The following is a 16,172-nucleotide window of genomic DNA, read 5'->3' as shown; positions in this document are numbered from 1 at the left end:
CTCGTGTGCCAGCATGGGTGTCGAGTTGCCCCGCTCGTTGATGATCTCGACTAAGGCATCATACTCCTCATCAAGACCATTGACAATAAACGAGTTGAACTCGGAGTCGGTGAGGGGTTGTCCAATGGAGGCCAATGTGTCGGCGAGGCCCTTGACCTTGTTGTAGAACTCAGTGGCAGTGGAGTCAAGCTTCTGACACTCTCCAAGCTGACGACGGAGTGCAGAGACACGAGCCTGGGACTGCGCTGCAAAGGTGCGCTCAAGGATGGTCCAGGCCTCATGAGACGTCTTCGCGAAGACAACAAGGCCGGCAACTGCCAGCGAGAGCGACCCCTGGATGGAGGAGAGGTTCGCCTGGTCCTGCCCCGTCCAGACGCGATGGGCCGGATTGTAGACCGGACCGTGCACGCTGTCTACCAGCGCGGGTGGGCAGGGAAGAGATCCGTCGACGTAGCCTAGCAGGTAGTGACTCCCCAAGAGCGGGAGAACCTGCGCACGCCAGAAGATGTAGTTGTCGGCGGAGAGCTTGATGGTGATGAGATGACCGAAGTGAAACGGCGGCGGCGAAGACAATCCCATCGAGGAGGCTGCCTGGGGTGCAAACATCATGGAGGCAGCTGGAGGCACCGAAGCCGATGCGGGAGGAGGCGGGACCGCAGCCAGGGCGGGCGCCGCAAAGCTCGCGGCCGGTGCGGACGCCGCAAGGCCCGCGGCCGGGGCGGACGCCGCCAACCCCGCCAGCGGGGCAGTGTGATCCGCTTGCGGCAGGAGCGGCGGGACGACGCCTGCGGAGTCCGCAGCGGACGGCGGCGCCGCGGTGTGGACCACGAGGTCACGCCCAAGCGAGGGCGCCTGCGGCGTGGAGAAGACGGAGCCGATGCTCCTTGTCCCGATCGGAGCCGGAACAGAGACGGCATCGAGCGGGAGGTTGAGCAGAGCCGCGAGAGAGGCCGGGAGGAAGCCCGCAGCAGTGGAACCGGTGGTGGCGGCGCTCGACATGGCGGCGGCGTGATCGGTGGCGCGGCGGCGGCGGTGAAGGCGGCGGCGGCTGCGGCGGCGGTGCGGGTATTAAGGTTTAGAAGCGAAAGCGATCGTAACCTAGCGTGATACCATGTAAGACAATAAGTTTTGGGGAACCAGCACAACCCTCTAGAGGTGGCTTATCTCATTATATATAATGGTTGTGTTACAATATGTACCATATACGTACATAGGTACACAAGCTATACATAGTCTAACAACGACCGGCGCCAGCGCGGACTGCGAGCGGACGACGACGACGACGACCGGCACCAGCGCGGACTTCCAGCTACTCGCAGAGGTGCCGCAGATCGGGCCTCGGCCGGAGTCGGCGACTTGGGGCGGTGGCTGATGGCGGATTAGCAAGGTTATTTTTACGAAGAGGAGAACAAATCGATCCCCAAGCTGACCATGGTTTGCAAATCTGTAGAGTACGCAGCGGAGTTGACTACGGAACGAATCGAGTCGATGAGTACGTCATTGACCCTTATTCGGCTCGGATGTCAATGTTAGAAATTTAGGCTTTGTGGTCTACTCCCTAATTTCTCTGCGCTTATCCGTGGTGCCGCTCGCAATTCGCATATCTGAGGCTAGGGGGTAGGGACCTTTTTATACTGTCGTTCCAAAGAGTCCATCTCTTATACAGATATAAGATTCCTAGTCTTTTTCACTAGTTTCCGGGATAGAGTCTAGATCAAATTACCAACCACGATCATATTTGTCTGTTTAACGGATTCTACCCGTTTTGTCCCCGGAGCACGCGCTTGTGAGCAACGCGTCATGATAGAGTGTAAATTCCTCTAATTATGTAGATCAACATTAGGACTGTAATCTAATTATACGATCTAGCTCATTCCAATCATCAGTGTACCCGGGTAGTCTTTCCAATATAAATAGTATATTGTATTCCATCGATAATCGACCAGCTTCCTTAAGTATATATAAAAACTTAAGTATGTTCCAGCAAGTAACAATTCCATGCTAAACATGTAAAACAATTCCATGTACAAATACATGTATAATTCCATAATGAGGTATTCCGAATATTTAACAATTCCAAGTTAATTGAATATAGTTGCAGGACACATAATTCCAACAGCTGATTCTGTGTACTCGCATGCCATGGAGTGGGCTGTTGTACATGAGAGGCGAGAGAAAGTTCATTCAGAGGCACTGGCTGTGAAATGGACTCCGCCAGAAGAAGGCTGGCTGAAGGCGAATGCGGATGGGGCGCTGTCAAAGCTCGAGGATAGAAGAGGCGGCGGAGTAGTGCTGCGAGACCATGAAGGACCATTCAGGCTCAGGGGTGGCGCGGCCTGCGTCTTCCCGGGGGTGGCCGAACCTGAACTAGGTGAGGTTCTTGCAGCGCGAAATGCAGTACAAATGGCGGCTCAAGCAGGAGCTTCAAGAGTCCATGTGGAGCTGGATAATAAAGGTGTTGCAGCTATGCTTACAGACAAAGCGCCGAACCTCTCTGCTGTTGGGCTGATCATTGAGGACGTCAAGAAGACGCCGCTTTCCTTTGTAGAGTTTAGAGCAACTTGGGTTAGGAGATCAGGTAAAAAGGGGGCTCATGTGTTGGCCCGAGAAGGCGTTCACCTAGATGCTGATAGGTTTTGGTTTCTGCAGCCTCCAGACTGCATTTTACATGTTTTGTCAGACGAAATCCCTGGTGTGGGAGCTTAAATAAAACATAGTGTTATAGAGGATGCGTGGTTGATCCTAAAAAGAAGGAGGGAGAACCGGAATGAAACAAGTCATACGTTTTCCCAATTGATTTACATGTCAATTCACGGTTAATTGGGACGGCAACCAGGTCAGTTGGGACAGAACCAGTCGATCCAGATCATTTTTGGACAAGACACGCTTGAGATGGTTAGTGTTTCTTCAATCCGAGCAGCCGAGATTTAAACAAGAGTCGCCCAAAAAAAAGGCCTGATCTAGGTTGGTTTCAGCATGAAGCATATGGATTCGAAGCGCTAGAGCCACTGGAGAAGGAGGAGGAGGGAAGATGGGGCTTACGAAGGCATGTCTGATAAACAACGCCAAAAGATACTTCTTGATGATCCGCGCCTCCTCCGCCACGGAGATCAACATGGATCGCTCCTCGGCACCGCTCGCCGATTTCGCCTCCATTGGTTAGGGATTTGCCCGCTCGGCCTTCCTCCCGCGGGTTTCTTCCCACAGTCGCCGCCGCCTGATGGAGAGGAATGAGTTCTAATGGAGGCGAAATGGTGTACTAGACCGGTTTAGTAGGCAGTAGCTTATGCACGAAAAAAGTAACTATGTATACTTTGAGAGCACCCAATGGATGGCGTCGTGCGAGCTTGGTCTTATGTGCCAAATGATGTGTCCTCTATCCACACAAAAAAACAAGACATCGTGGGTAGGGGGGAAGTACTTTTGGTAGCTCGCCAAGAGGTCGTCGACTACCCCCGTTTTCATCCGCCCCGCGCTACACAGCCTCTCCCATGCGAAGCCCCTCCATGAACCATTGTTGTAGTAAGGAATGCATTAGCATGGAGCCAAAGCTCGATTTTGTGGCTTCAAGAAAGGCTAATATTTAGAAAGTATTTCCTCCTTATGAGAATATAAGTTTGGCATGAGAAATTAGATCGTCAATTTAACTAATGACACATGAATAATATGTCATAGAAATATATATTTAGAAACTTCATTTAACAGTGAATCTAAACATATATTTTTCATGACATAGAACACATTTTTCACTAATCAAAGCAAGGACCTAAAAATTCATGGCCAACTTATATTCCCATCCAGAGGGAGTAGTAATCGATCTAGCACCGTCAGTGTCTTGCTTGGCATTCGTACTCCAGCATGGGATGTTTGTCCACAAGGACCGATTCACGGTGACACAAGCTAAAACATAAAACATATGAAAAATGTTTTGGCAGGACTGTCAGATTGATTAGCCAAGGCGAACAATTTATAACATTTACTGCAAAATCCTAGCCACCACCGTTGCCTGCCCCTCTCGCCGCTGCCAGGGCGCGTCGTCGACGGGGTGCATTGCCGATGGGGCGGGACGTCTGGTTTAGGGGCGGCCTACTATGGAGGCGCTGGAGGGTTGATGTGCAACAGTGAAGGAGATGTGTGCTCGACCGACGGTCTTTGTCAGGCGATGCTCGACGACGGCGTTGGTGAAGCCGATGGTGGTCGGATGGATGCAACATAGTGCTCTTCATCGATGGACCTGCCTGGCTAGAACACCGGAGAAAAGGGCATCGGTGCATGGTTCTAGATGCCATTGAGCTCGACATCAGACCTGGATTTTTCATACGACGACATGGAGTATTTTTTCAGGTTTTATTTAGGAAGTCCTAATGTTTGGTTTCGGACAGTGAGGTGGCAACATTGCCCCGGGTAAGAACAATGTTCTCCCCACCTTATCCCCGCTATGTTGGTCTGCTTTGCACTGGCGGAGGGCATGTGGAGTCGTGTCTCCGGCTGGGCTCTTCTGGGATCCGGTCGATTTATTTTGATGGATCCGTCTGGATTCGGCTGACTTTCATGGTCTTCGGAGTTTCTATAGGCCCTTAGTGACATTTTTCTCCGGCTCGACAATTTTCTTCGCATATCGTGGTCATCGTGTCTCTTGGTCTACATCGATGAATTCTTGGCCGCTGATTCTACAAGGTCCTGGGTATCAAAAAAGTTTGCTACCTCAAGGCGGAGGCCCAGAGACGCATTGTGCTATGCTCACCGTGCACCATCTATGGATGCATGAGGAAGAAAACTTCGGCACCCCAATATTCGAAATGTAATTTTCTTATGTCTCATGTGTGTGTCAACTGAATCAACCTAGAATTATTCGATGGACCTACATGGTAGCCCTGCAAAATATTGAATCCCAAATATAATTTAAAAAATGAAAGAGATGTATCATAGACTAGTAAAGAAAGATCATTAAGGTGCAGGATGGGGCGTGTGCTTGAGAAAAGCAGAAGTGTGGCAGCGTGGTACAGATTGAACAAATAAACCCTCCTAGACTCGTAGTCACGACCGCGCCCTCCACGTCGCCTTTAAATCCTCCTAGACTCGTAGTCACGACCGCGCCCTCCACGTCGCCTTTAAATCCTCCTAGACTCGTAGTCACGACCGCGCCCTCCACGTCGCCTTTAAATCACTATGCCACCGCCTGTTAATTCGGTGCCCCGCTGGGGGCATTTTCGTCATTTCACGCACCGAAGTATAAAAGGGAGCCGCTCCTGTGGAGAAGACCTAGCCGTTGCTCCTCCCGCACTCGCGCCGCCCTCCTGCCTCACCTCTCTCTCCCCCTCGACCCGCGACCTAGCCCCCGCCGCCGCCGCCGCCCTCCTGCCTCCAAGCCCTAAGCCCCTGCCGGATCCGCCCCTCCCCAATTCTTCGCGGCCAAGAAGCGGAGGCCCTCGTCGCAGCATGGGAGCCCCGGGGCCGCCAAGGGGTCCCTGGTCCGGTCCCCTCCCGCCGCGGCGGCGGTGGCGGGGTTGTCGTCGGCCCTGGCCGGCTCCCCCTCAGGCGCCCGGAGCGAGCTGCGCGCGGAGCCCTACGGCCTCCGCCTCGAGGCGGTCGACGCGGGACGCGAGTGCGATAGAGGTGATCTTGCGCACCTCCATTGTCCACCAGCTGCTCGAGATGGAGTCCGTGGCCGGCAAGAAGACCAGCGGCGTGGCGGACAGGCCCGTCGTCTTCCTCGACTCCGACGGCCGGCTCGCTCTACTATAGTGCGGTGTGGAAGACGACGAGCCGGCGGCACTCCTTCCGGTGGTCCTCTCCTGTCGGCCGTCGACCCCCTCTCCTCTTTCCTCTCTCTTTCTCCCTCCTCTCATGTTCTTCCTTCTCTCTCTCCCTCTCATCTTCTCTATCCCGCAGATCAAATCGAGCGGCGCCGCCACCGCCCTTTGTCTGCAGGTCGTCACACTCCTTCCGGTCACCCTCTCTCATCCGCCGTCACACCTCGCTCTCCTCTTTCCTCTATCTTTCTTCCTCCTCTCCTTCCTTGTCTCTCTCCCTCTCTCATCTTTTCTCTTCAGCAGATCGGATCGAGCGCCGCCGTTCTTTGCCACCGCTGGAGAGGGCAGTGAAGTGGAGGAAGAGGCGGCACGGTGGAGAGCAGGGCAGAAGGGGAGGAGGCGGCGGCGCCGTGGAGAGGGAGGGGAGCGGGGCGGCTAGGGTTGGAGGGGAGGGGATTGGGTGTGCGTGTGGCTCGGGGCGGACGAGGGAGGGAGGAGCGAGGGGCGCGATGCCGTTTTCTACCTCGCACGGTGCGGTGTTTTTTCTGCTTGCGTGGTGCGCTGCAACCCCACGCGCGGGCACGGTGCGGTGGTCTTTTTTCCCTCGCGTGGTACCGTGCGCTCGAGGCCTTCGTTGTGACTACCACTCTAGGAGGCTTTATATGTGTGTTGACAAGCTACATGAGGTTGGGCTTTGTGATTGCACCCTGTTTGTGTGCTGGCAGGAAGGAAGAACTAAGAAAAAGTGTGATGTTTCGCTGGATTCTTCTTCCTTTGATTTCAGCAAACTTTGTGGCAGTGGTTGGCTTCTCGACTCCGACACTCTGTATGGACTAGCCCGGTCTTTGCCCAGAAGTTCTAGAAGGCATCCTTCCACCAAATGACCCGCATCTGAATAATGCACGTGGCCTGAATATTTACAACTTTGTTATCTTGATTCTTAGGTACACTGCTGAAAATTCAGTAGAACATGGTGCTCCTAGAAATACTGATAATCCGGAACCTGGCAACCATTGGCTTTTGAAGTTTGGCAGTTTGTTAAAGAGCAAATCGATCCAAGTGAATTGATCCAAGTAAAGAGCAAAACTGAAGTACCAACGGACCTCTTATAAATTTGGTCACTATTGTGCTCTCTGACAGGAATGCAAGTTTTGTGATAAAGGTCAGTTGTTCTGTATATTTTGGTTTCATGCAGTCCTGGGTGTTTATAATAGTGTTTGTTACTCTGAAATCAGATATTCCGTGTGTGTTACTGCTTTCGATTATATGTCATTCCATTTGGTTTCACTTTGATTATATTTTTGGGCAAATCCTTTGCGGGTTGAGTTATTGGTGAATCTAGATGCTATGGATAATGTCTGATTTCCCCATCCTGTACTACTTACTATATGGAGGCAATGGTTTAATTTGGTCTCACTTTGATTCTATTACAACTAAGGACCCGTTCGGCAATCCACCGGCTCCTTGAAATCGTAGGATATGTGGAGTTCAGTCTGTTTCTTGATCCCCTAGCTGTGGAAGTGTTGTGTCTTTAAAATATTCATTGCGTATTTAAAAAAACTTAATAACATATATCATATATTTGTCATTTAAGAAAACGTTTATTTTTCAGAAAAATTGTCACTGATTCCAAAGGCACTACCAATTTCTTTAGCGTTTCCCTCCTAGGATTCAGCCATAAGCAGACAAAGAAACCAGCACTTTTCTCATGAGTAAGGAGACTGAGCGCTGTACCTGGGTTATCAAACTACTCCCTCCGTTCTGAATTACTTGTCTTGGATTTGTCTAGATACAGAGGTATCTAGCACTAAAATGAGTCTAGATACATCCGTATCTAGACAAATCCAAGACAAGTAATTCGGAACGGAGGGAGTAGCTAACAAACTATGCTCTGTACCTGGAACAGACTATACTGTACACAGTACCAACCTATTAACAAACTATACTGTTCACTTATTTTGGTATATATAAAAAAGCTCAGTGCTGATATTTTTATGAACTTGTGCTAACAAACTATACACAGTACCAGGGCTTGTTCATTTGTTTCCACTTGTCAAGGGTTAGGTACTGGCTGCCTTCCATTTTTTGCTGGTTGACCTCACGCGTCGTATATAGACTGTGTAAATTTATCTTTTGAATTGTTTAGCTTTAATATAGTCGATATTCTCATCAAATTGATCGATGTCAGATTGGAGCTGATTTCTTTATAGAATTAAAGCTAAACTATTGTTGGTGAAGAATTTTGTTTCTGTAGCTCGAGCATGTTGCTGCTCAGATTTTGTTTTTTTCTTGATGATCTTTAGATCCGATCACTTAATTTGTTCACATACTACTTGATGTTGCAGGGTCCACAAGCAAAGCACCACTCGAGTTTCATATGCAGTACAAAGACGAGGCTAGAAATTGATCTTAAGTCTGAAGGAACGTCACTTTTGTGAGTTTTCTTTCTCTACTCCCTCATGTTACTGAACATGGTGGTATATCTGCCATCGGCACCTTGGCTTTAACTTTTTAGGTTTACTTAATAGGTCATACATTAAATGTTCTACTCCCTCATATATTTTCTTCAGTTACTTTCGTGCAGCATTTTTGGTGTTCGTCTTGGTGCCATATGTTTATACTGAATATTTTTCTTGCTTATGCTGTTTAGGAAAGAAGAACAAGGATTAGCAAGAGGCTGCTAAGGAGGCTGCAACACCTCGTGCCCAACATGGACAAGGTAACTAAATCAACTGAATTGATGCACGTCAATTCTGTCACCAAATAGAGACGAGATTTTCACCATGAATTGCAGAAGATCGTATTCTCTAAAGTACTAAAATTGACGACTACATGCCTACATATTTAGCGATATAAACTAACTACCAAAGTACTAAAACTGACGATCTAATCCAAACTGGGAAGTGTTGCCCATGGAAATTCAGAACCTTTGTAGTTGTTGATGACTCGGACCTTCGTTACTTAAGATTTCAGAATTGCATTTGTTCAGCTATTCTCTAGGAGAAGCCGTGCAATACAGACATATTAATAAGTTTCTTCTTGAATATGCAGCAAGAAAATACTTCAGACATGCTGCATATTGCTGTAGACTACATCAAAGTGAGTGCTGCAGGACCAAATTGAGGTATGCTCAACATAGACACATCGGTTATATAGCACACACTTCCAGGAGGGACTTGTTAACACAAATCATTTTCCACTCCATATATCATGTTTCGATAATTTTGAGACAAGTACAAACTAACTAATTACAAATAAGATATTTTTTACCAAATAGAAAATGATAAGATGTAGCGTTCATTATGTGAAAGTGGATTTATGCGCTTATTATCCACGGTTTGGTTTATACTTGTTAGGTATGCAATGTGCTTGTGTTTCATAATTGTCCACCGCACCATTGAATAATAGCTAAGGTAATAAGGAATTTTACTTTGATCCAGGGTCCGGTAGATATGTCGTATATGTGATCTCGGAATTTTGAAAGGTGTTTGTTGACAGACATGCAAGATTTATTATTTTTGTTTCCGACCTGCATTTTTTTGCCACAATGGCTTGACCAGAGATATGAGGAATATATCAATTATTTCTCATGGTAGTTTGCATATTTTTGTGAATCGTATGCCTTTCTAAGAAGTATGATTTGCATAGGTATCTCCGTACAGTTGGATTAGAAATTGAAACTATCCTCAACATAGATCGTGCCACATAACTTGTCACAATTCTAAAAAATGGGTGTCAACTTTTTGTCAGGTTGTTGATCTGGAGATGACTGGCTCAACTGAGATTGTACCACTTCACCGCCTTGACGAATCGAAGGATTACTTAGTAATTTTGCTGGTGACACCAATCAGGCCAGAGTGTAAGCCCTTCCTTGCAGTTTGTTTGATCAAGTTACCCCATTGTTCAAAGTAGATATGCATGGTGCTTGTGGATTCATGCTATTTGGACCGAATTTGCATAACCGTTAAAGTCACCAGCTAGGATTTTGACCTGGTTATCTGGTTTTGGCTTATAGCACAGCATGGCGGTAGTGTAGAAAAGATCTAAACAGATTCTGAATTAACCCAACTAGACATGGAAACCAAGAACGACCTATCGGCTGGGTCCAGTTCCTCATCTTTGTCTCCGAGCAAAATGATCATCTGGTGACGAATACCTCCTCCTTCTCTTCTCTGTATGTGCTCCTCCCTAAGGCCTTGTTCGGTTGAGGTGGTTTTTGAAGGGGAATGGCAGGGTTTGAGGGGGATTAGATCCCCTACAAGTCAAAATTCTCTCCAATACACTCCAATCCCCTTGGGAGGAGGATTAAACAAACAAGGCCTAAAGGAGATCCGGATTCTGTTTCTATTAGCAGCAGATATGTTGATTTGCTGCTACCTGAAACATTTGTTAATGACACAATAATGTTGAATCTTTCTTTGCTATCTGCACAATCATCTTTTATTTTATAGCCTTAGTTTGTTAAATGGTGATGTCCAATTACACTTTTTTTGCTGCCACAATTGCTATTGTAATATTTGTAGATTTGATTACCTGCTTTGTTATATGTAGATGCATATGCAGTTCCATATTTATGTTTTCTTAAGTTGTATATGCATGGCCTATAAATGATATAGTTGTATATATATGGTTGTATATACCGTACAAGGAGCACTTTGAATCATGGTTGTATATACAATACAGGGAGCAACTTTAATCATGATGCATATGGCCTCATTTTAATTGAATTATGAAGAAGTTTTGCTCTGTTTTGTGTATTGTAATCTGGGGTTTAGCTATGTGGTATACAATTAATGGGAATTGCTTTTTTCCTTTAATATTGAAAGCTAGAGAACTGGAGGTAGAGTAATAAAAGATGCTTCCTTGCAAAGTTTTTTGTGCAGAGTCGTGCATGCATAATATTATCCTCATTATGTTCTCTTTGCATGTTCTATTGTAGGAAGCGGATGCTATCAAGATCATGCTAAAGGCAGAGCATGCCAAAGGCGATGCTCATTCCCGTTCTTAGTGAGATGGGTTTACTCGATGCAAAGTATGAGCATTGCAGACTCTGGCGAGCTGCTGAAGGTCGACGAGGAGGCGCCGCCACCACCGTCATCAGGCTGGTCCACATCCACACACTGCTCGGCGTCGCCAGATCACCGGCACAAGTCGTTCAACATTTTCTTTCGCTTTTGGTGCGTCGCATTTAGAGTATTTTTTCCCATTTTACCGTGTTTGCATGTTAAGATGTTTGGTTGGATTTGAAGGTTTGTAGCCTTGGCTCCAAAGCTTCAAGCTCTTATAGAAATTAGAATTGAAGGCCTTTTAAAATGACTCCTGCATAATAGTGTTGTTCAGTGGGATGCAGAAATTTTGGTAGTCTAATCGGCTATCCTTGGTGCTGATTTACGTACTGATTTCATCATCATATGACTACAATAAAGAAGCTGTGTGTATAAATATCACTAACTGCTGATACTTTGCATCAGTGATCTCAATTCTGTTGGCCCTCTTAAGATTGCTTGGGAATGTGAGGCTTAAAAGTTTCAACCATGTGCAATGTGCTTCTCGGGTGTGGATTTGTGTCTGACTAATTAATAGTTCTGTTAATACTGATATGTCCTTGAACATTATATGGGTATTGCATCGCTTGTACTTATAGTATGTGAACATTTTTTTCATATGTTTCAATATGTGCCCGAATAATATTAATGTACACTCTTTCAACACATGGCTTACTCTTGGCCTTTGCGTCATTGGCGCAACTGGTCATCTAGCGGAAAGAAAGGTGAAGAGGAATCGAGAGGACAAGGCTTCGAGGAGAAAAGAAAGAACGGGAGTAGCGCAGCTGTCGATCATTGCGGTATTCTTTTGTTCTTTTTGCGAGTATTTGTGCCGTCTCTTTGCACTGTGCAGCGTAGCATGCAGTCTGGTTCAACTCAACCAGAAGCGTGTAGTGGAGAAAGACGTCAAAATTTAGGAGGAGATCAGAAGCATGACACTACAAGATCCTCAACGAAAATCCAGCTGACTTCTGATGGATTCCATTGTTACGCCACCTATACTGGTTGCAGGAATGAATGGAAACAATTTTTAACACCAGAAATCCCGTGTGCACGTCATCCATATAAACTACAGTACCAATTTTTTTTTTAGAACGAAGACGCCAGATACGTCCGGCTTTAAATTAATAAAGCCCCAATGGTAGAGTCATACCAATAAGTCTTACAGCACCCAAAAGCCACACCGGGCCACGATTCAAGCGGAGATTAAGAAGCTACTGTCGCATTACAAGGCATCGCCCGTACAGAGCACGCAGGCTCGTCAAGCACTCAAAAGAGACCACGTATCCCACCGTAGTCACAGCTCCCTAGCACCTGCGTACACTTGCAGAATTCGCTGTTGGGCTGTCTTGATCAAATCAGCATCCTTGCGCCTTCCCAACGGACTCCATTGCTACAAAAGGAGATTGCATTTGAATATGATATTAGCTGGATGTGTTGGCAACGTCCCCTCGATCATGAGTTTATTTCTAGTTAGCCACAAGGACCAAAGGAGTGCCCCAACACAGCTCCACACAACCCGCTTCGTTGAGCCTTGTAGCGCGCCTAATATGTGAATAAGTTATGCTGCCGAGCGAGGGTCCCACTGGAACCCAGCAGCTGACCTCACTGCGCTCCATGCAAACCGTGCTAAGGGGCACCGAAAGAAAACGTGGTTCGCGTCCTCTGGCTCCCCGCACAACGCACAAGGCCCATTGGCCGACCCATTACGTTTGGCCACGTTCAAGGAAGTGGGTAGCTTATCGCGGAACATTTGCCAAAGAAATAATTTGATTTTCAGTGGCAACCGTGCACTCCAAAGCCCTGCAACCACAAGCTGCGACGGCCCCAGGCACAGCTTTCAGTATAGAGACTTGACCGAGAACTTCCCGGAGCTGGTGAGCGCCCAGCTCACCGAGTCCGGTTGGTCCGAGAGCTCCACCCGATCTATCAACTGCCGCAGGGCCACTAGGCTGGCCTGCTCCTACCCCTGAAGTTCACGTTTGAAATGAATCTCCGGAGGGGTCGATCGCAGTGCATCAGCCACCGACATGCCTGGATCTACGGCGATGTCATACAGATCACGTAATTCTTCCCATAGGGGGCGGGAACCTATCCAAAGATCTGTCCAGAAACGCGCTGATCGCCCATTTCCAATCGAGAACTTCGCCCCCAAGGCAAAGGCCGACTTGATCGTCTGGAGATCATTCCAAAAAGGCGAGCCCCTAACCCTACCTTCAAAGAAATTCCCGTTCGGGAAGTACTTGGCCCTAAGGAGATCAACCCAGAGGCCGGAAGCCCCCTGGACAATTTTCCAGATCCACTTGCACATCATCGCGATGTTAAGCAGTCTAGAGTTGGTGATCCCAAGGCCCCCCAAGTCCTTGGGTCGACACACCCAAGCCCATTTAACCATATGGTATTTACGGTACGGGCTAGTTCCCTCCCAAAAGAAATTTAGAACGCGGTGTGTCAAACTTTGCATGCACCCCCTCTGCAAGCAAAAAAAGGCCCATAGCAAACATAGGCAGGGAAGAGAGGCTTGAGTTCGTGAGAACTAGCCGGGCCGCTTTTGAAAGGAATTTACCTCTCCAAGGGCACACCCTACCCCTCACCTTAGCACATAGAGGTTCCCAGTCCTCTATCGTTGGCCTTTTGGTGTCAACTGGAAGGCCTAGGTATGTCAGCGGGAATTTGCCCACCTTGCAGTTGAGCAGGTCAGCTATACGCCTACCCTCCTCCGGCTCAATCCCCACGTGAGCACCTCGCATTTATGGAAATTTATTTTGAGCCCCGACATGAGCTCAAAACAAATGAGAATCGCCTTGACCGACGCAATGCTATGATGGTCTGGGCGAAACAGAAGCAGCGTGTCATCTGCATATTGCAGATGCGTCACTCCCCCTGGAATGAGGTGGCCTACCAACCCTTGGATATGGCCAGCTTCGTCTGCTTTCCGAAGCATTGTGGACAGAGCGTCCACAACAAAATTAAAGAGGAGAGGGGACATCGGGTCCCCCTGCTTGAGACCGCATTTGTTCCGGAAGAAATGCCCTATTTCTCCGTTCACTGAAACGGCAGTTTGGCCTCCCGACACCAACTGCATAATACGGTGTACCCAAACCGCGGAAAACCCCCTGCCGATAAGCACCTGCCGCAAGAAATCCCAATTCACACGGTCGTATGCTTTTTCGAAATCAAGTTTCAGCAACACCACCGCTTCCTTAGTGCGCTTAAGTTCATGTACAATCTCTTGAAGGGCGAGCGGTCCCTCTAAAATGTTGCGGCCTCGGATGAAAGCAGATTGGTTGCGATTAATCGAGCGGTGTGCGATCGGTCCTAATCTATTGGCGCACGCTTTTGCATAAATTTTAAAAGGCACGTTAATGAGCGCGATAGGTCGGAATTGTCTAATATTGTCTGCCCCTTGGACCTTCGGGATGAGCGTTAAGACACCGCAATTGAGGCGCGAAATGTCAACCATCCCCCGCATAAAACCGTTGCAAATCTTGAAGATAGGGCCCCTAAGGATAGGCCAGAAGCGCTTGAACATCGCCACCGGCCACCCGTCTGGGCCCGGCGCCGTGTCCACTTTCATACCGAGAAGAGCGGCGTCGATCTCTTCTGGCAGGAATGCGAGCCCCAGCGCGTCGTTCTCATGGTCCAACACACGCTGCGAGTCCTCCCAAATGTCCGCGCGGAGGCCCGCCCCCTGGGCCTCGCACGTGCCCATCAAACTGATGTAGAACTCGTATATGTGTCGGGAGATGTCCTCCTGTCGCAACAGAAGCCCCTGCTCTGATTGCAACCTTAGGATGGAACACTTCCGATGACGCCCGTTAGCATAAGCCTGGAAATACTTAGTGTTGGCGTCGCCCTTCAAAACCCACTTCAGACCACTTTGTCTGCGCCAGTATTCTTCCTCCACGCGAAGTGAAGCTTCGACCTGACCCTCCAGATCATAACGGTGAGCCCATTCCTGCTCCGAAAGGGCCCTAGCATCGGCCATTGCATCTATCCTTGCGATTTCCGCAAGGATCGCGGCGTGGCGCTCTTTGTCACTCCTCCCTAGGTTTGCGCCCCATCCCTTGAGGCTAGCCTTGAGCCGGCCCCCAGCCGCGTTCCAAAACTCCATCGGGCCCCTCTGGGGCCCTATCGAATTAACACACGCGCACCATTTCTCCCTGGAAATCTCCTCGAAGCCGGGAATTTCGAACCAGGCTGTTTCGAAGAAGAAGCGTGAGTTGTGCCGCATCCTCTCCTCCCCTGAGGAATAGACGAGCGGTACATGGTCAGAGCCTATGCGCGTCTCCGCGACCAATGTACAGAGAGGGAAGCCCATTTCCCACTCCGGCGACATGAACACCCTGTCCAGCACTGATCGCACCGGATCGAGTTGTTTGTTCGTCCAAGTGAACCTCGCGCCCGACCTGGCCACCTCCCTTAGGGCCATGGAAGCAATGGAGGAGTTAAACATGGCCACCCTAGGCCAGTTTATATTGCTGTTGTTCTTGTCAGCTCCCGATCGGATAAGGTTGAAATCTCCACCCACCAAAACAGGGAGCGCGGCAGCGGTCACCGTGGTGACTTTGGCCTGGAGTTCCGCCAAGAACTCCGCCGAACGAGAATGATCTGCCGGTCCATATACTTGTATGACCACTAGCTCGCGAAGCGAGGCCCGAATATGAAAATGTGCCGCGATAAAGAACGAACCTACGTCCCAGGCAATAATCTTGTACAGGGCTCAGCTCAAGCCCAGCAGCATGCCACCCGAGTGCCCTACAGCAGGTACATGCTGCCACTCTAAACGCTCCAAAGGGTCGATCGCAAGCAATTCGTGGAAACAAAAATCCGCCTTAATCGTCTCTTGGAGCCCTACGATATCTATGTCTTCTTTGCGCATGTATTATTTCAGTTGGGTGCGCCGTCCTACGTGGCCGAAACCGCGAATATTCCAGAACAAGGCTCGCATCTAAATCATGCGATTCCGAAGCCGGACACCCCTGGAGATGACCGCTTTTGCCACTCGCCTCATCTTGCCCCTGCAAGGCATGGGAGAGGGGGCAACCCCTGTTGCCTGTCCCCCCTCTTCGGGCACAGAGATCACCGCGGAGTCCCCTCCCTCGGGAACCCGGGGTCTCTACTCAGCACGCTCTGCAGCAGCAGCCGCGAGCGCAGCCTGCGCTAACTCCTTAGCGCGTACAAGCGAGATTAACTCTCTAGCCCCTCCTACACAGGTGGGATCCACACCGCTCGCACCTAATACCTCATGCAAATGATCGTCCGAGAAATCGTCAAGAACCGTAAACCGGGGGGTGGATTACCTGAGATCTCCATGTTCTTTTGGGCTTGGAGGAGTTGCGCCCACTGCAGCGACGGCATGTTGCCCTTGGCC

Source organism: Triticum dicoccoides, chromosome 5A, assembly GCF_002162155.2.
Source record: "Triticum dicoccoides isolate Atlit2015 ecotype Zavitan chromosome 5A, WEW_v2.0, whole genome shotgun sequence".
In the NCBI taxonomy this organism is placed as follows: domain Eukaryota; kingdom Viridiplantae; phylum Streptophyta; class Magnoliopsida; order Poales; family Poaceae; genus Triticum; species Triticum dicoccoides.
This window is presented reverse-complemented; position numbering follows the sequence as displayed.